The sequence below is a fragment of the Rhea americana genome, unplaced genomic scaffold (assembly GCF_003343005.1).
Source record: "Rhea americana isolate MKP2758 unplaced genomic scaffold, rheAme1 scaffold_57, whole genome shotgun sequence".
NCBI lineage: Eukaryota > Metazoa > Chordata > Aves > Rheiformes > Rheidae > Rhea > Rhea americana.
The window spans coordinates 1,634,202-1,653,405 of NW_028186723.1; positions in this window are offsets into that span (position 1 = coordinate 1,634,202).

The window sequence follows — 19,204 nt, forward strand, 5'->3', positions numbered from 1 at the left end:
CAGCGCGCGTGGGCCGGGGGGCCGGGCAGCGGCGGCGCAGCCGGCAGCGGGGCGCAGCCGGGAGCGGAGCGCAGCCCTGCTCCGCGGCTCGCTGCTAACCTGCAACACCACCTGCTGTCTCGGCGCTGGGTCTCTGCTCTGCAGGCGAGGTGCGGCCGCGCTCTGCGCTGCTGCGTGCCGGGACCGGCAAAGCGCCTCGCTGCCTGCCCGCAAGCGTGCAGCAGCAGGCGTCAGTCAGGAAACACGAATACCAGCGTTAGCTGAAAAGTCGTTAGGGCTGAAAAACAAACGCAGAAACACAAATCACCGCTTCTTTCCTTTCTCTCTTCTCCTCCTCTTCCCTCCCTCCCAGTTCAGCTTTGTTAAATGCTAAACAAAACCAAAGGGCTCCTGCTGGCTTCCTGCAGGGAGGCTTTACCACATTACTGCTCATCTCAGGAGTGAGGTGAGGCGGCATACCTCTCCTCTTTTAATCCCCTTTTTCCCTATAAGCTCTGGTCTCCTGCTAAATCATCTCCTGGCTATTCGTCCCATCAACAGCCATGGCTTGTCCACACAATCCCTCAGTAGATGCTGCAACGCTGCAAGCCGTGGAGCAGGTGGATGGGGAATGGAGGGGACTTAGGCACCATTCCTTACCGTGTTTTGCACAGCACGAGTAACAGTACTGACCTGGGAGCAGAGGCAGAATAAGGGGATTTTCATCTTATTCTACTCGAGGAGTAGGTGACGGTTCCTTTGTTGGCCAGCAGAAAGTCGGCAGGGAGCTCTATCTCAGATGAGCATCCCGTGACTTAATGCCTTCACCGTTCTGCTCCTGGGGTGATACCATTTATGGACTTTTCTCAGGACAGGGTCTAACATCTCAGCCAAGTGCTAAATAAGTAACAGAAAGATGATTTCATTCTCCTGTTTAATTTAGGTTTCACAATCTGCAAGAATATCACCCTGAGACTTCTGCCCCCCACTTACCAAGCTGATTTTTATTGCTCTCCCATCACTTTTTCTCTGGGAAGCTGGGCTGTGCTCCTGCTCGAATAAAAGAGGCAGAGCTCTGCACCCATGCAAAGTCCATTTTTTTGGCACTATTAGATGTTATATTAGTTTTACATGGGATAAGAGGAGCTGTGTTTTACAAAACATTTTCACCAGAAGTCTGAGGAGTTTCCAACTTTGGGCTTTATTTGTATTTTAAATTTAGCATTTGCAGATGTTTTATAGGCATCCAACTATTTCAACAAAATGATCACTTGACAATATTATATTGCTAAGCCTTGAACTCTGGCCAGATTSCTTTGTTTACATAAGACCACCTGCAGCCATGGTATATTTTGTGACCTTCTATGGCAAAACAAAATTGTGAGTAGGGGAGTATTACTCAGGACTTTTTCAGTTCATGAATGAAGCCCGCTACAACATGTACAGTGTGGTAGAGGTGGGAGATGAGACGCAGCAGAGAATGAAGTCCTTGCCATTCATTTAAAGCCAATCAAGTATCTGAGAAACTGCAGGCACCTTTGTGGTAAGGGAATACACGATTCTATCCTGGTCCAACCAGCAGTGACTCAGTARTATGAGGCACAATGTCATGGGTTATTCCTGTTCATTTGGCCTATTGCAAATTTCCATTAAACACCAATGGAGAAAAAAAGGCCTACTCCTGGGAGGAGCAAGGGTGAGATGTGTCTTGCCAAATGCTACGTGTAATGTCAATACACAAGTACATCTGCCCACCTTATGTTCCTTTACCTTTGTGCAGAAATTAAACAGTCAAACAGGCAGGGCRCTGCAGGAAAAAAATGTAAAGGCAGGAACGTTTGTTACAATTTCAAGGAAAACATCCTATCCTCCTGAAAAGATACCAACCAAATTACCTTGTAATAGAAGTTCAAGGTGAAATGTTAAATGACAGTGTTCCTGGTATATGCAACAATATAAGACCTTGTTTCTGAGCAGCTGAACTGTGTGTAGAATCCAAGTGGCTCTCTTACTGTCAGGACATCTGTGGGAGGTTTTTACGTTCAGAAGAATCCAAGAATATTAAGACAGGTAAATCTTGATGCTGTTAATCTTATTGCCATGTGGCCAGTGCAAGCAATTTGCTTCTATTTAACATCATGAACTGAAAGGGAAGAAGATCTTGATCACAGGTGGTTCAGAATGAGAATTTATTCAGTAGCTTTAGTCCTGAATTTTTATAGTTCAGAAAAACTCAAATTATTTTCAAGTTTTGTTTTGCCTAACCAATTCATAATCAGTGAGGAAAAACTAAAGACCACCCTGATTAGCGCATTTTAGTGTGAGGCAGAGTTGAAACTTTGTTATGAATTTATCATAATTTCCATGCAGTTTTAGAGGGATGCATAGAAGGCCTGTAAATTCAAACCACAACAGTTGTTTGTTTTTTGTGAAAACACAGTATTTCATCCTTACTGCATCTCTAGTTTTCACTGCCTTAGCCCACTATTTGGCCCTGATCCTGCAACCCTTATGTATGTGAGTAGCTATGCGAAAGACATTCAAATCAGTGGGACCTGAGCAAAATTTCCTGGTGAGCAGAGGGCTGCAGGATTGCTTACGATGAGTTATTCAGCTATGAAACATGTTGAGAACAGCTCTTGCTCTTGCTTTTGCCTCTACAGGCAGCCTGTCCTAGCTTGCTACCTGCACTGGTGCTGCCTACCAGTAGGCAAGCACACGGTTCGATATCAGCTGCAAGAACTTTTTCCCTGGTGTTTTCTTCCAATCTTTTGCAATCTAATCAGTGGAATGAAACRCAGGAGTCATGTGCTCTTCCCAGGTCCGTTTTGCGCACCAGAGAATTTAAATAAAGGCCTAGGAAGCATATTGAAAGCTGAAGTGTATCTCCAAGACTTCAGGGTGTTTCAGTTCTGACTCTCAGCTGCAGGAATGCCTTGGGTACCCACACAATGAGTCCAGACTAAGTTAATTGGTTAAGTCCATTTGAGCGGCTGGACATCACTTGGCAGACACAACATGTACCAGTGCTACCTTGTCTGTCTTAGGAAAATCATTGCTCCCTAACTCACCAGGCTCTTTCCTTTGAAACAACTGTTTCTATAATTTGTGATGTCAGTTTACTTGCTCCTTTTACAAATATCTGTCTTATACCCGTTGCATTTTCTTTGTCATCTTAGTCTGGAAATGGGCCTTGATTGTTTCAGTTACCCAATCTAGGCAGGGATGAGCTGCAGCCAAATCTCTGGTTTTGGGCTAATTAATGGCACAGTAGCACAGTTCCCCTGAAGAAAAGTCTGTCGCATTCCCAAAGTTCACATTAGCCCTTGTACAATGTGAGAATTGACAAAGCACCACCCCAAACCTGTCTCTCCGTCTCTTGTTTTTCCTATTTAATCTGTTTCTCCTTCCTGTCTAAACTCTTTTCTCTGTCTTTCAGCAAGTGTGAAACAATTTCCTCTTTTCACAGGGGCCTAGTGGCAAGCAGATTAATGAACCCTTAACACAACATGGAACGCTGCTGCCAAAAATGTATGAAATGCATTCAGCAGTCCCCACAGTGCACTGTGTGAGGGACAATTATAGAAAACAAAAGCTGCAGAGCAGTTCACTTATGTTTCCAACAGTCTGAAGGGTCTGGATCAGACTAGGAAACTACAGAAATGACCCTGGCTTTTATTTTAATTTTTATTAGTCAACATTGGGTATCTTTTATGACTTTAAATGTTGCAGAAGTCAGTTCCAATGATAGGAACCTGCAGCCTACTTCATTCCTGCTGTAACTGCGCTCAAGTCAATGATTTGACATCAGGGACAAATTTGCCTCACACTATCCCATAACATTAATGTGCTCCTGCCTGAGCTGTCTGCATTGTTCTAAACTGGAATGTAACGTTTTATATTTCAGAACAGTTTTGGGGGGAGATTCTTTAGCTTCTCACTGGCCTTTACAGTTCCATGCTAACCCTGCCCGATGGCTCTGTATACAATATCTGAAAAATAGCTTTCTTTCTGTCTTCCTTTCCTTTCTTTCTTTCTCCCTTTAATGAGCYTTTGTTGGTCCAGCTTGCTCTCTCGGTCTCTTAACACACTTGTGTGTGGAACACTAACTCCTTGAAATGCGAAACAGATGGATGAAGTGTGGGACTCGGAGATATTTGTTTTGGAACACTGCTGCACATCAGTGTCTGCGGAAGAATTTCCAGCAGCTGGGTAAGCCCGCTGAGAGTTTCCTGGTTTCAGTACAAAAGAGAGTCCCCCAAAGAACTTTTGGCGGTCCCTGGATCTCCCCCAAGGAGTTTCTGTAGCTCATGAAATGCAGACTTTGCATTCCCAGGTTGACATATGGTACTTCTAAGTTCCAGTGCTAAAGGTGAAATTATTTTATTTTTGGGAGCTTCAGGCATTTTGTTTGTTTGCAAAATGCTCAAGAAGCCATGCGGTTTTAAAAGCTCTATTAACATTATGTATTTCAACAGCAGCTTCTACCCTAAGAAATAAAATTAAGCTTTGTAGCCACTAATGACTACAGACTCCCAATACTCTTGTGAAAAAGGCGGTCTRGTTAACCACATTTTTTTAGGCTGGGACACAAAAGGTGAAATCCTGGTCCCGACTGAAGTCAAAGGGAAAATTCCCTTGATTTCAGTAGGGCCAAAATTCCACTAGTTGCAACTGGTAGGCTGAGTCTGCAGATCCTTACTCACAGAGACTGGCCATTGCACAGACAAGCAGTCCGTTGTAGCTGTGCACTCACACAAACAAGACTTAGTGGGAATGGGGTTCCCAGACCTACATTTTTATTTTCAGAAGTCACTGATTTGGGATGCCTGCCTTGGGATACCTGAAAAAGGTTTTTCACTGTTAGGGAATCTGCATGCCTGAAGTCAGCACATCCAAGAAGTCAATCTCAGTTTAGCAATCGCTCTCTTAAAATCACTTGGCTTTTTCTGTGTCATTGTGAAAGGCCRAAAACAGAAGCTTCAGGATTTGGGATTCCTGATCTGCAGGGCTGTAGGCCAAATTCTTTAAATTTATCATTTAATATGGGGATATTGTGAGCACCTATAAGGATGGGGAACCTTATACACCGTAAGGTGAAGCATCCCCACTAGGGCTGATAGCGGGTCTCTAAACAGGACTGTGTCCATAGGAACAAGTCAYCTTGAAGTGATCTAAGCAGAGGTGACTCTAGGTTTCTCAACTGTGCAGTCAGAATTGAAGTTTGCAGCAGACATCCTCAGGCACTGCCTGTCTCCACATAGTTCCTTGAGGGGATAACAGGAAGAGTTAATGGAGGTTGGAGATGCAGAGTTGCGGTCAGGTGGGATTTAGGGGGGAGGGAGAAGGACCCCCAGCACAGAGCTCAGAAGCACACCTGCAGAGCACAGTACTCCCTTGGGCAGAGATGGACAGTCCCTGGGCTCAGTGAGTCCTTGGGAAGATCAGTAGATAATGCTGCATCACCTTTGGGAATGGTGCTAAATGAGCCACTTGGCAAGGGACAAACAACCAGGGAGAGAGGCTCTCTGGTGCACCAAGCTTCTCTGGAGACCCTAGCAGGGACCCACTGACAGCGGCCCCCTCTTCTGGCTGTTCAAACTGTTGCCAGGTTGCAATGCTCTCACCAAAGGAGCAGTTTTGCCATTAGGGTCTTGCAAACCAGGGGTGCAAACAGAGTTTTATGATYTGGGGAGCCCAGAGCCAGTCTTCCTGCTCTCCTTGTCTGCCTGCCCTATTCCTAAGCAGGTTGTGATATACGGTGCAAATGTATAGCACACCAGCTCATCTGCGGTAACTTGTGCATGCRCTTGGCCCCGTGAGGTAGCTGTGGTAAGCCCTTGCATTAAATATGAAGTAGCTTAACTGTCAAAGAGAGAGGGCTAAACTACCCTGCATTCACTGTGGCTTGAGAGCACAGCCAGTTTCTGCAGAGCAGCTGACGTGCTGCAAATTTGCACCTTAGCATTTCCTGTGTAAGTTGTTYGTGTGGCTAAACCCATAGAGAAAGCAAGGGAGCTAAAGCTGGGCTATTGAACTTCAGTAGGGCAGCCACTTGAAACGAATCTCACACTCATACACACTTAWATATAGGGTTTCTTTTTGTGCGATCTTACTTGCCAAGAGATTAAGGTCARCTGAACAAAAGCTGACAGTGAAACAGCCAGAACTGGCAAATTTTACCTGCTTTAAGGTTGAAGATGGACAGAAGTCAGTTTTTGGCACTGGTTTCTGGATCTCAGTGAATAACTGCACTTACTTTTCTAGCAGCTTTACTGTACAGATATCAAAGGGCTTCATGGGGTATTATAATCACATTTTACATGTGAGTGCAACAGATTTAGTACTGCTCTCTATAGTTCAGACCAGAGTCTGGCCTAGCATGATTATAACTTGCTCAAGGCCACACAGTGAGAATTGAAGGTAGACCAGGCCCTCTGGTCTGTCCTGTCCCGGCTCTCTCTGCTGTCTCCAAACTTTTGCTGAACCTTGTCTAAGTTTCAAATTTATTTTGCCTGATTTGAATTTGCTATGAAGGTATTACAGAACTCTAATAACAGGCAATGAGGGTGGATTAATAGATATCATTTATGATGAGCTAGCTAAACACTGATTTRAAAATATCAAGTGCAAAGGAATGAATAAAGAACAGGTATAAGCAGCAAGCTGACAAGCAGCTATGATAACAGACGTGSCAGGGAAGCRTCTTGGAGGGCTCTGGTTTGTTTTCAGATTGCTTTACAACTGCAGAGGTATGATAGAAGAAGTCATATGCAACAATGCATTTTGYTGATTTTTACCRAGCTCCGAGAACTCTGGCCCTTTTTGGGCCCTCATCCTTTCTCTGGCCAGGTGTATGTATTTGTACTCAGTGTGAAATTCAGTCTGCTCACACCAGATGTTGCCAACGCACAGGCAAGGCCCGCAGTGGGAAGCACTACCATCTCAGTGTGCACTTCAGCATATCGTCTCTCCTGCCAGCCCTGGAAGTACCTGTAACTGGCTTCTCCACTCTAAAAAAAAAAAAAAAAAAAAAAAAAGTAATCTAATCCCTGCACCAAGGATCATTCATTTTACTTTGGAGTCCGCTGGGCAAACAAGGACCCTGAGTGCAGAGTGCTCTGTGACTGGGAGACTCGTGTTTCTTGTCTGCCTCCTGACTTCATCAGCCCTGCATTTCTTTCCCAGCAGGGTGGGAGGAGGAAGGCTCATGGGAACCCAGCCCACTGCTTGCCGAGCTGAGCGTACCTCTGAGGCATGCAAGAGCTCAGCTGCAGCTCCTTCAGCTGGAGGGGATGCTGAGCGTGGGGCTGTCAAGGCTGCTGTAGCCACTAGGCTCTCATGCAAGCAGCGAGCTGCAGCTGTGTTAGTCATTAAATTGAAAAGGTGAGCTCTATTAAGCCAGCTCTCTCCCCTTGTGGGTGCTTCATGCTGCTGAGAGAGCCTAAAGATGTTGATGTTGAGGCTGTAGGGAGAGTGGCTCAGGCTGGGCTGACTGTGGTGGTTCACTGCCCTGTGGCAGGAAGCAATGCTGCACTTCGTTAAGTTTTCCAGTTCCCTTGTCACAAAAGGGAGGCAGGAATCACGTTCCAGAATGAGTCTACCTCTGCCATCCATACTGGTAGCTGGAGTTGTGCTCTTAAAGGAGTTGTGMTGAATCACCCAGCTAGAGCCTCCTTTTCTTTTGACACTTCAATACCTGGCAGGCTTGCTGAAGGAGGCACGCTGSATTTTGTGGAGTGCCCCAGCAGTAAAGGCCTGAGAGCTTTGTTCTGAGAAATGAAGTGTGTGTGCCCAGTGCGTTGTCTTTCATGGCCGTCTTGTGGAATCAGGTCAGTTATATTTTCATAGCCTAGTTTAGACTTGTGGAGGTGAGCCACGTTTAATAGATGCTGTTCATTTTTTTGCCAGTTTTAAATTGGGCTGTTGTTTATGATGTTAGTCGGTCAACATAAACTTATTTATAAGGCCAAAGAATGTGAATCTTTTTTATAGAGGTGGAGAAAGTCCAAAATCGGTTTGTTTGTGTTCCATCTTTCTCTTTCTTCCTCTTTCCTTTTTCCTTTTTTTWAAAAAAGGAAATATAAGAAAATTTATCAATTTATTACTTTCAGGAGACATTGAGTCAAGACTAAGATGCTAGAGAGCTAGAAAAATGATACTGAGCTTTTTTGTGAAGCCCTTGTGAGGCTGCTGAATGCAAAGCACAGCATACAGCCCAATACTATCATTTTATTCTTGCTTGCATGGTGTTGTTTTCCAGGCATTTATGGTGGTAGGGGACTTGGTGTTTTCACAATGACATTCATCTCTGATCTCTTGGGAATCTTGGGCCTGAGTTAGGAAAGCAGTCAGGGGAAGACTGTCAACTTTTCACCCTCTTGCAAAATTATTCACCAGAAAAAGGGAATATCCAGAATCTTTAAACTATCTGAATGGTAGGTGGTGTGTGCTGTCAGTGTAAGGGTCACAGTCACATAACTTTTCAGATACTATCTTAAAATGATACTTCTATTCAAGGATTTTCAGATACTTTCAAAAATGAATAAATTAGTGTTTGGGCACAGTGGAGTTAGTATCTCCATATTGCAGTTATATGTCATATCCTGCTCCTGGATAGCATTTTCCACATTGTTCTGGTTCTGTTTGAGTGCTTAGCAGAAAATAATGGTGGACTGGAGCACAATCTCCTTAGATCCAGCTTGAATCCTAATGCATGTAGGAAGTGTTTTGTTGTTTACCTATTCAAAGATGTGCTTTCACTTGGGGCTGTCATGAATGCAAGTCKTCTTGCAATTTCGTTATGCCGGGTCCTAGCATCAGGCCAAATCTAAACTCTCTGAGGCAGATCTTTTCTGAAAGAACAGCTTCCTATCCAACAAGTGTATTTTCATCACTGTGAAATATTTTGCAAGAATGTGTCAACTCTGATGTTTTCAAAGATAAAAAGTCAAAATGAATAATTGTGACACTATAGTTTTATTTTAGTAATGCTGAAACATTTTGTTACAGTAAGACAAAGTCTTTCTTACCTTCAAAGATAAAAAGGTTTGCTATGCTTGGCATTTCGATTCATTTGATTTAGACTCGTAGGTCATATTAACATTTGTTAATATAATGCTGTGATTGCTTTACATGTTATACTTGATATACCTATGTTTTGGTATTATTCAAATGAAATGTTTTAATGCTGCTCATTAACATTTTTAAAGTTTCCTTTCTGTGGGAAATTTGGTTCCAAAAGAGAATATAATCATAACACCAGGATTTCCCAAAGGATGGAAATTCTGGTCCATCGCTATCATCATATGAGGGATTCTCATTCACAAGTAGGACATGTAGACTTGTTCCAGGTGCTGTAAAGGCTCCAAAAGCCCCAAACCCCCACAATCTCCAAAAGCCTCAAGGAGCTTGCAATTAAAGTAGAAGGCAAGGGTCAACAAACGGAGAAGCACGAAGAAACGRAGACACAACAGGTCAGCCTAATGGCAGCTGTCTCAGTGGTTTCATCTTCAGCTCAAGCTCAGCTCTGATAGAGTGAACTTCCTTATGTCGTCTTTAATGCTTTCATTTCTGGCCGTGACCAGAGAAACTCTTATTCAACCATTTTAAAAGGATGGTGCACAGTATACCTAGATCTTCAAATCCTATCCAGAATTCTCTGGATGCACCTTTGCTGTCAACTCTGTTAGAGCAGAAGCCGGTCATATCAGCAAGATATGACTTTTGTGGCCTGTGTGTAATTTTTCCATCTCGTATATTTTTTCTGTGAGATAAGAGGGTGTAAGTTAGGGAAGGTATTGCATATAGCAATTAGCAATTCTTCTGGCCTTTTTCAAACAAACATGTAAGATTAAAAAAAATTAAGTGGTAATTTTGAATGAAAGAGCTGTGTTTTATATAGGTATGGCATGCATGGCTAGTTAGTGTCTAACCCATGCCCAACAGTACTGGGCTCTCAGAGAAGACTGAAGATGTAGCATTGGTCAATAGCTTTAAATACTTTCATTTTCCTATGACAAATGACCATGGGGAGCTGAGATCACGTTGCCTTACAAGATGCAAAGGTAATTTTTATGCTTGTAAACTTCTTCCTCTAGAAGGGATTATTATCARCATTATTTGGCCAAGAGTGAACAAAAAGGCTTATGATGGAAGAAAAGGAAAATGTGCACTGCAACTGTGAAAGACTGTGGAGAGCAATAGAGGTGATGCTGGCAGCATACCTGACAACACAGGACAYTTTAACAGCAGGAAAATCTGAAAATCCTTATCATTTGGGTGAGCCATGTCAAAAATCACTATGGACTCTGAGAATCAGAGAATATTCACTGATGTTGTGTGTATATGATTTGATGGCATTTCAAACAACATTTCTGTAGGTAACAGTTGGTTTCTTTCCCCAGACACTGTACTAATGGAATAGGTTCACGCATCTTAGCTCGTCAATCATTCCTAGCTGGGATCYAGTGAAGGGTGGCTTATGGAAATGAGACATGAAAACACTGAATTTCACTGGTGTTGGCTTTGCCTCTGTATGCAACCGGTTCCCTTACAARCTGGTTTAAGGCTGCTGTTACATGGATATAACTGAGACCACAGTAGACTGGATGTATCTCTTCAGAATCTCTTAAGCTTTGGCCTAATGTGACTTCAGTGGGAATTCTACATATATAAAGGTTTCCATATCACAACAAAACCAAACTACATCACGGGAAAGTCAGTTCTGGAATTCAGTTAACCGCAGGTATATTTTCTCTTTGTCTCTCTACACAATAAATGGATCCATCTACAAACTGGAAGTGCGTCTGCTGTTTCATTAAATAGCTGCATTCAGAATACTAGCAGAAGCTGCTGTGTGAGTGTTTTATTAGGRTTAAGTGTTAAGAATAAATTAAAGATTGGTTCATTTTAAATGTGCTGCAGGAACTTGGCAGGTTGAAAAAAAAATCAATTTGTTGCCAGAGATTTTCGTTAAGTCATTTATGATGAGGAGATGATGAATCCTGCATCTTTATATCAACAAAAAGAATAAATTATTGCAATAGCTGGCCCTTGCAACGCTTTTCAGTGGGGCAATAATATCTAGCCATCAGCTGAMTTCAAAGAGCATTTTCACTGAGAACTCCAAAGAGCAGTTGAAGTTAGTCTTGGCAATAAGGATGTAGTCTGTTTTATTGTATGTTGGCACTTGGCTTGCATGCTGTATCATTTGATCAGGAAGAGTTAGATGAGCTAAGTAATTACATGCAAATGTTCCTCAGGACTGAAGTTTCATTCTGTCATACTGAAAAAAGATATATCTTGTTCTTCAGATGTGTTCATTAGAGAAATAGCAACTTAGGTTTTTTTAAGGGTTTGTTTTAGGGAACTCCATCCTTCTCTGAAAACCAAAATCAGCCCTAGAGATTTGTACATTTTCTTTTGAATAAATATCTCCTCCAAAGAGCACATATGTGCCAGCATTTGAAAGCAATTATCAGAGACATTTTAAGAGGAAATAGGGGACCTGTTGTGGGAATGAAGGGAGATGTTTCTCATTCATCTTCAGTTCTTGGGTTATGTTGAACAGACAGCTCTCACACAGTATGAAGCTCACCTCTGTGCAGATAGTCAGCAAAAGACAGTTAGGTTTCCCTTACGTCTGAGGGATTAGACGAGAATTAAATGGTGAGCAGGTCCAGAGTTGGCCCTCTGCACCACAGTGTGAATTTTATTGATCAAAGATGTTTCATTGTTCTGAACCAGTACTATCCTGCTAATGGGTCCAATACAACACTCAGACCTATTCTAATGGATGGCATCTGAGTTTTGAAAGCTAGAAACATTAGATGGGGACCTTCTGTTGTCTTTTCTTATCAAGATAACGTCTAGTTTTGGAGAAGATTCAGGTTTGGAATTTTCTTAAGTTTTGGATTGCTCAAGTTGAAGCTGTGGTTTGAGTTTATGATTGTATTGTATTAAAGACTACTTCAGTTCTTRCTTCTCATAAGAGTTGTTCCTGCTCTCTTCTACTTTTTTTTTTTGTTGTCTTTCAGTCAAAACAGACTCTTCTCAGTCAAAACATTCTCTCCAGATAGAAAAGGATAACTAAGTCTTTGGGTTTTGTTTGAAAGGTTTATTTACAGAGGCTCATATCCTAATTATCTGCTTTATAAGGAAAAAATCTGGGGTTTCAACTGTGTTTCATTTTTCCCCTTTATTTGTTACAGACACAAAAGTRTGGAGGTATAGGTACCAGAATATGGTTAAACATAAAAATAGCTTTATTTACAACTATTACCTACTACAGTGAAGATAACTAGCTCAAACTAGCTAGTAAGACTTTTTCCACTTTGGTCCTCAATGAGAAGTAGCAAACTGTGGTAGACTAAAGTTGAAGGTGACTACAAACCCTCTCTGTTTTTACATTTATCGAAAGACCCCATGAGCCAGAAATGYGAGCATCACCCCTTCTCCAGAGAAGGTAAAGGGTGTTAGATCAGCTACAGAAGACCCAGCGCCAAGCCCCATCAGTGTGCCAGGAACTGGACAGCTTTTTGGGTTACAGCAGCCTCAACCAGATGCTTTCCAAACCCCCGACTGCACGGGAGCACATTGAGGCTGCAACCCTTGCATGTTAAGTGCTCCCAAGCTGACCTGCTGGGAGCCAGATGGGATGACAGAACCTCCCCCCTCTCCCCCGCAGCCATACAAGTCTGCCTTGAGGGACAGAAACCTTCCAGACCTCAGACCTGGCAGTTGGCCCCAGCTCTGCACCRGCACCAGGAAGCAAAGAGGAGATCTGCCTGGTACCAGGAACCTGAGCTAACTCCTGTGTGGGTTCTGCTGTGTCACTACCTGGTCACTGGTGGCACTGACATCATGCAGCAGAGGCAGGGCAAAGGGGCCCACCTGTGGAGCAAACCTGGGAGGGTGGACGGAGGGCGAGCCATCGGCAAGGACTCACAGCTGCTGCCACTGGTGAAGCTATGCCTGCGCTAATAGTGATGGGAGATCTCTATTCATTGAGGTGAGTCCTAAAAAGCAGGTAAGATTCACCGATGAGGATGTCATCAAAAGGAGCTCTTCCTAGCTTTGGCTATTGCCCCCAACAGCACTGTCCAATTCAGAGGCCACCAGCCATGAGGCAGTCACCAGGTTGTGAGTGCTTTGATCTGCTCCCATCGTGCTCACACACCTCCTTTCAAACATCTCAGGCTGTGCTGGCAGGGCCAAATGTAGTCCAGATAATGCTATTTTAAAAATATCTCCATTAACTTCAGGAATAATAGCATGTGAATGAAGAAATCAGTTTCCTGTAGTGAAGCAAAGAGTTTTCTGGGAAGTCAGGGTGAGGAGGAAATAACCTCAATGAACCAATTGATCAGGGCTAAGATAACAGGCATTTTCAGTCTAGAGCACTTCCATTTGCTTTGTTAATTTGTCCTCATATCCAATAAAGAGATAGATAATTCAGCAATGAGTCATCATTAGGCATAACAAAGCCAAAATGTATTTGCAGGCAATTTTTAGGCAGTTAACAGTCATTGGGAATACTAGTCTCCCAGCAGATGCTCTCTCTATTTGTGCAATTTGTGGAAATCCCAGTAGATAAAAAAAGAAAAACTAGAAGTATTTATGAGGAGAAATCCTCTGCAGGAAGGCTGACTATTTCATCTATTAACACTGTTCCCCCCTCCCCGCCTCTTCCAGGTATATGTGCTGCTTTTTTAACACTGAACTTGCGAAAAGGCTGAACTATGTACCTTTAAGATAAACCATAAGGAATTAGTATCTAATCAAGTAATGGATTGTCCATGCACAGTTTGTCCAAATATCACACTGAAAACACATAACCTCTCTAGATTTTTTTTTTTAAGATTGTGATTTCTTTCAAACATTTCATATGATCAAATTAAGAAAATGAGATATCTTGTCTAATGGAGAGAGGAAAAAAAATGCTACACAGACAAATTGTTTTAAAGCTTTCTAGGGACTACACAATAGCTCTGGGATCCCTTGGGTAAAAATGAAATAGCTACACCTTAGGAATATAATGGAAAGATATTATCAACCATGGTTTACAGAGTATAGAAAGAGGATCCAGCCAGACTTCCCACAGAATATGTGAATAATCTATGAGAAAGACTGAGCCCATTAAGGGTAACTACACAGTATATGCTAAACCCTGATAGATGTTATACCCTATTGGAAGTCATCTACTTTTCTTTCTGGACAGCCTTTTAATTTATGCTTTAATATAATCTTTTAAAAATAATTCTGACTGTACTGGCACTTCTGACACAGACCATCATTTCAGATCCTTTTATCAGCACACATATCATTTTGTCTCATACTAGTAATAGGATGGGAGTCGAGGAATATCTATAATTTCACCTCATGGCTCTTAGGAATAATGGAGTTGTGTTGCAATGAAATACTTTATAACTTGCTATTCATCAGATGAGGTCAGGGTACTGAGGAAATCTGCTCAGTGACTGTTTCATGCAAGGAACACACACAGTCTGGGGACCAAATCAAGGACTCCCATGATAGCGGAGCTCCCTGGATGCTAGGCTGCTGCCACATCCCTGCTCGTGTTTTCATTCTGCCCTTGTGGGCCATAGATCTTGGCTGGGTGACTGGCACCAGGGCTGGATGAGAGGAGCATGCCTTTGAAATCCCGTGGGGTGAAGAGGAAACCAAACGTAGATCTCCCCATTTTTGGCCAGGCTGTTGCAGGCCATTGCTTGCCATGGTTGTAGAGTGTGGTGGGAGGTGGCATCATGACTGCCACTGCTGTGCTCGGTCCTCTAAGAGGATGGGCTGGTGTCCCTCCATGGAAGAAGCCTGCAGGTGGTGGGCAGAGGCACCTCCCTGCTATGTGTGCGTAAGGTACAGAGGGGAAGTCACATTCACCCTGCCTACTTGTTTTCCCTGTTAGTCAGCTCCAGTCTGTGTTGATCTAAAGTGCTTGTTGGCTTAGTGTCCTGGCTGTGTTGGACCTAGTTCCCACAGTCTACTTTTCTTCATGCACTGGACAGAGTGCTTAAGTGCATAAGAGAGGATTTGAGCCAAGGACCTTTCCTGGATTTAATATTTGTTTGACCTAGCTGTATTGCCTATGTATTTTCATTGCTATTTGCTGGCAGTACAGAGTGGACTAGGACTAAGGACTCCTATTTCCTATGTTCACTCAAACACCCATCCATCCTCCCTTCCCCTTCTTTCTGTGTCTCTTCGAATTTGCATCTAATTTCCTGTACCTGCCCTTCCCCATCAACCACCCACAACTTCCTACCAGCTTCTCCCACGCTCCAGTCCGGCCCTGCATATTCCCTCCTACTTTTGTGATTTTCCTAGTAATCTGCATTAATGTCCACTCTCACCATTTTCTGAAGCAGCTATTACAGGGAAACGTGCTCAGCAGCCCAGGAGGGGACAGGACCCTTTATCCTGTAGGCCAATTCTTCTGTGTCATGATTAAAATGGGAGGCCTGAGAAGAAAACCGTGTGGTGTGATGCAGCTGAGAATCAAACTCCAGCCATGTAAACTTGTGCAACTTTGTGCAACTTTCAAAAGTTCACAATGCAGACAAATTTGCATTGGTTTCCATCTGCGTGGAAAAAAGTATAGACTTGCTCAGTCTCCACCATTAAGGGAATGCACTGAGCTGTGAGTTCATACCCCAGCTGAATGTATCTATTCCCAAGGAAGGACTCAGCAGGTGCCAGCAAAGAGGAAGGAAAASCTAGAATCTAGTTAACAAAGGAGACAACAGTCAATGAGACCACCAATAACCTGAAGGAAGAAAGGCAAAGGGCATTAAAAAACAYTGGTTTACTAGTGTGAAGTAGAAAGTGCATAGGCTGGGTCAGAGCTACTTGCTTCCTAGAAGAAATTTTAATTTGATTACTCAATTATTTACAGTAGATGAGAACACAGAGCCCAGTGGTCTCAGATTTTGTTTTTAAAAACATTGCTGGCTTGTTAAGTGTTGGGTTTTTTATGCTTTGATTTCATGGCATTTGGTTAAGAAAGTGTATAGGTGACCCCTCGGATTTGGTGAAAACCAAGTAAATTCTGCTTTTGCTTGTCAGGACAAAATTTGTTGAAACTGTCTCGTGTGTAATGCATGCTTCATAAGAGCAGGTGGATGCCCAGCAGAATAAAGACAGAGCTGAGGAATCGTTTCCTGCTGRTAGAAACTGGTATCTCCCAGTCAAATAAAGCCTAAACCAATCAAGTAGTGTGAACCACAGATACYAGTGTATAATTCTAATCTTTGTACAGTAATAAGATTTCATGATTACTGCTTTGAAGGCTGCACTCTGGTCAAGCAAGATAAGTGCTGGCAATTTCCCTGAGCCTGAATTCAGTGTGGTATCACATGTCACTTTCAACAATGTTCTCTGTACGCGATGTCGAGATCAAAACCGCAACTAGAGTATATCAAACAGATCTCACAGTTTGTTAGGTGATGGTGCAGTTAGGACAGCAGAGCCTATTTCAGTGTAGGAATATTCAGGCCTACGACTCTTGTGGATCTGCAGCTATAATGGCAGGGAGGTTTTAAAGTTTCCAAAATCAGATCCTCACCTGGAGTATATTGTTTACATGAGGCCTAGGATTCATTCAACTTACATATGGCAAATAAAGTTAAGGTGTGGGATCATTAGGAAGAAACTTCTTTGGGGAGAGCATTTAGCAATAGCTCAGTGATACCAGTAAATACATAGGGTCAAGCCTGGGTGGGTGCTGTTCTGTGTTCACCATCTCAAGGTCCATTGAGGGTGGGACTGGCTCCTGGTCAAACTTCCAGCAGGGCATGACCGATAGCTGAATTTGGGATCAGCACGCTCAAAGAGCAAAGCTATTGTGTGAATGACAACCTGAGAGAAGGCACTTTGACAATAATCTACCTGCTCAATTCTTCATTAATCCTGTGGAACATCACAGAAATCAGCTAGCATAACACACTGGTGAATCAAGCCTGTTATCAGCAACCAGTCTAAAGACCTCTCACTGTCGAAGGTATTGGGGGGAAGACTGTTGTAGTTAAAACACTGTAAAACTGTGGCTAAGTTCCTGACTTTACCACAGCCTTCCGAGTAAAATGAGGTAAGTTGCTTCACCTCTTTTTGTTCTCTCAGTAAAATTGGAATCTTACATGTTTATTTCCATCTTTTCTTACCCTGGAGGGAAGGGGAGCAGAAGCTTCTCTTAAAACACCTAGAAAAGGGGAGTGATCTGGACCAAGACTGCTAGTTGTTGCCACTATATGAAGTACTAAAACCTCATGAAAATGCTACTGTGTTCAGTTGCAATAAATTAGTACTAGTTATTGAAACTTCAGGAAGGTTTTTCTTTGCACTGCAGTGATTAAAGCAGATAAATAAGAAGCTGGACAATTTCTGTGTGTGCTTCCTGTGTCTTAGGGCTCCCTCTAATAGCCTCAGTGATCTTTCCACCGTTGTTAATGGGTATTTAATTGGGATTTATTTCCATGGAATTTTTGTACTGTTAGATCATTACAGCACTGAGGGAATTTTATAGCCATGGGGATCAACATGGTCTCTCTAGAGGCTCTGTTTGATGAATGAAGTTGGAAAGAGTTGACATATAGTTAGAGACCATTACCATTTAGAAACACTTAGAGAAGTGAGAGGAATCATTTTCAAAAGGATCTTCTTAGTCCTATGCTATCTGTCAGGCATCTCTTGAAAAAAAAATAGTACAATGAATGCATCTCATCTCTTTTGCTGTTTTTAATTGATCTTCTTTCCTCTAAATGCTACATGCTTTTTATTCTGGAGAAGTGAAACTGGATGGAACCACCCATCTTGGAGTAAACAGCTACTGCATTTTGTCCGTATCTGCCTACAGCTTATAAGAGAATACATTGATCAAAGATAGGGAAGAAGAATAGCTTGGAAATGGCAATACTGACATGTGACTCAAGAAAGCTGAAATCAATTCTCTGTGCCACCAACTTCCTGTATGATCTTGGTAAATCACTTGTTTCTCAGGGCAGGAGAAAAAAACTTTTATTGTGAGACTGAAAAATAATCTGCTCAGTGTAGCCTTTCTTCTTACCTTTAGTATCTAAAGTACTTCCTTCTTTGCCTTTTCTCTGCTCTTAGCTGAGAACCTGACAGGCCTCTTCCTCTTCAGCATCTCCTCTGCCAGCACCTGCAGTTCCTCTGTTCTTCAAAAGTCACCCAACCTAACCAAGCAAATCTAGCTCCTGCATCCTGCCTGTGCCTCGGGCCATTTTGATTCTTAGACTACCATGAAGGCAATCGATCTGGTTTGGCCTTTCCCCCTTAGGCATGGGGCAATAAAGGGTGTCCTTTAGGCACATAGACCTGGCTCCTTCTAGCAGAAATGCTCAAGGGCCAGTTTCTCTTAAATCCTTCCCTGGGAAGGAAAAAGGAATCTGTATTTTTTCAGGCAGTGCCCATGCCAGGGCACTGGACAGATGCCAAGAAATTTGACTCAACACACAAGATGGCAGAAGACCTGGAAACCACTTTTTTCTTTCCTAAAAATTACAGTGATAGATATGTGCAGATACATATATGTAATTTCACAGACTACTTTTTGTATATCCATACCAGCTATATCTGTGAAGCAGCTTCCCCTGCACAGCTGAATCCTCAGAGCCATGCTGTGGAAAGGAAGAGTTGCCTGAGTATGTTTCTCAAAGTCTACCAAAGTCTACCAGCAGCTCTGACTTAAGGAGACAGGATAAAAAATGGGCTAGGTCACAGGTGGCTGAATTAAATCTGCAAGACAATACCAGTATTTACTCAGGAACATGGCAAGAAAAAGAGGTGAACCCAGGTTTGTACATCCCAGYCTTGCATCTTAAACACAGAAATTGTCATTTCTCTTGACCTGGCTTCCCACAGTTGGAAGGGTTGGTTGGAAAGGATTGTAAGTCATTTTATGTCAATGTAGCAGGGAACATGAACAGACAGAGATTTTTTTTCAGTTGATCCTGCCCTCTTTTTTTTTTCTTTCCTTTTTTTTTCCTTTTAATTAGAGGAGCTGTCAACCCAGAGCCAAACAAGAAACAGGAATGAAGGAAAGAAATAGAAATATCTAGGCAGCAAGAAATGATGAAGTAGTACCCACACCTGTCTCCACAATGACAGATGTGAGCTACCATTGTGGGCTGGGAAACAGAACTGTAGGAAGGCACGCAGAGCAGAAACCCCATTCGGGAACTCCTTCCAC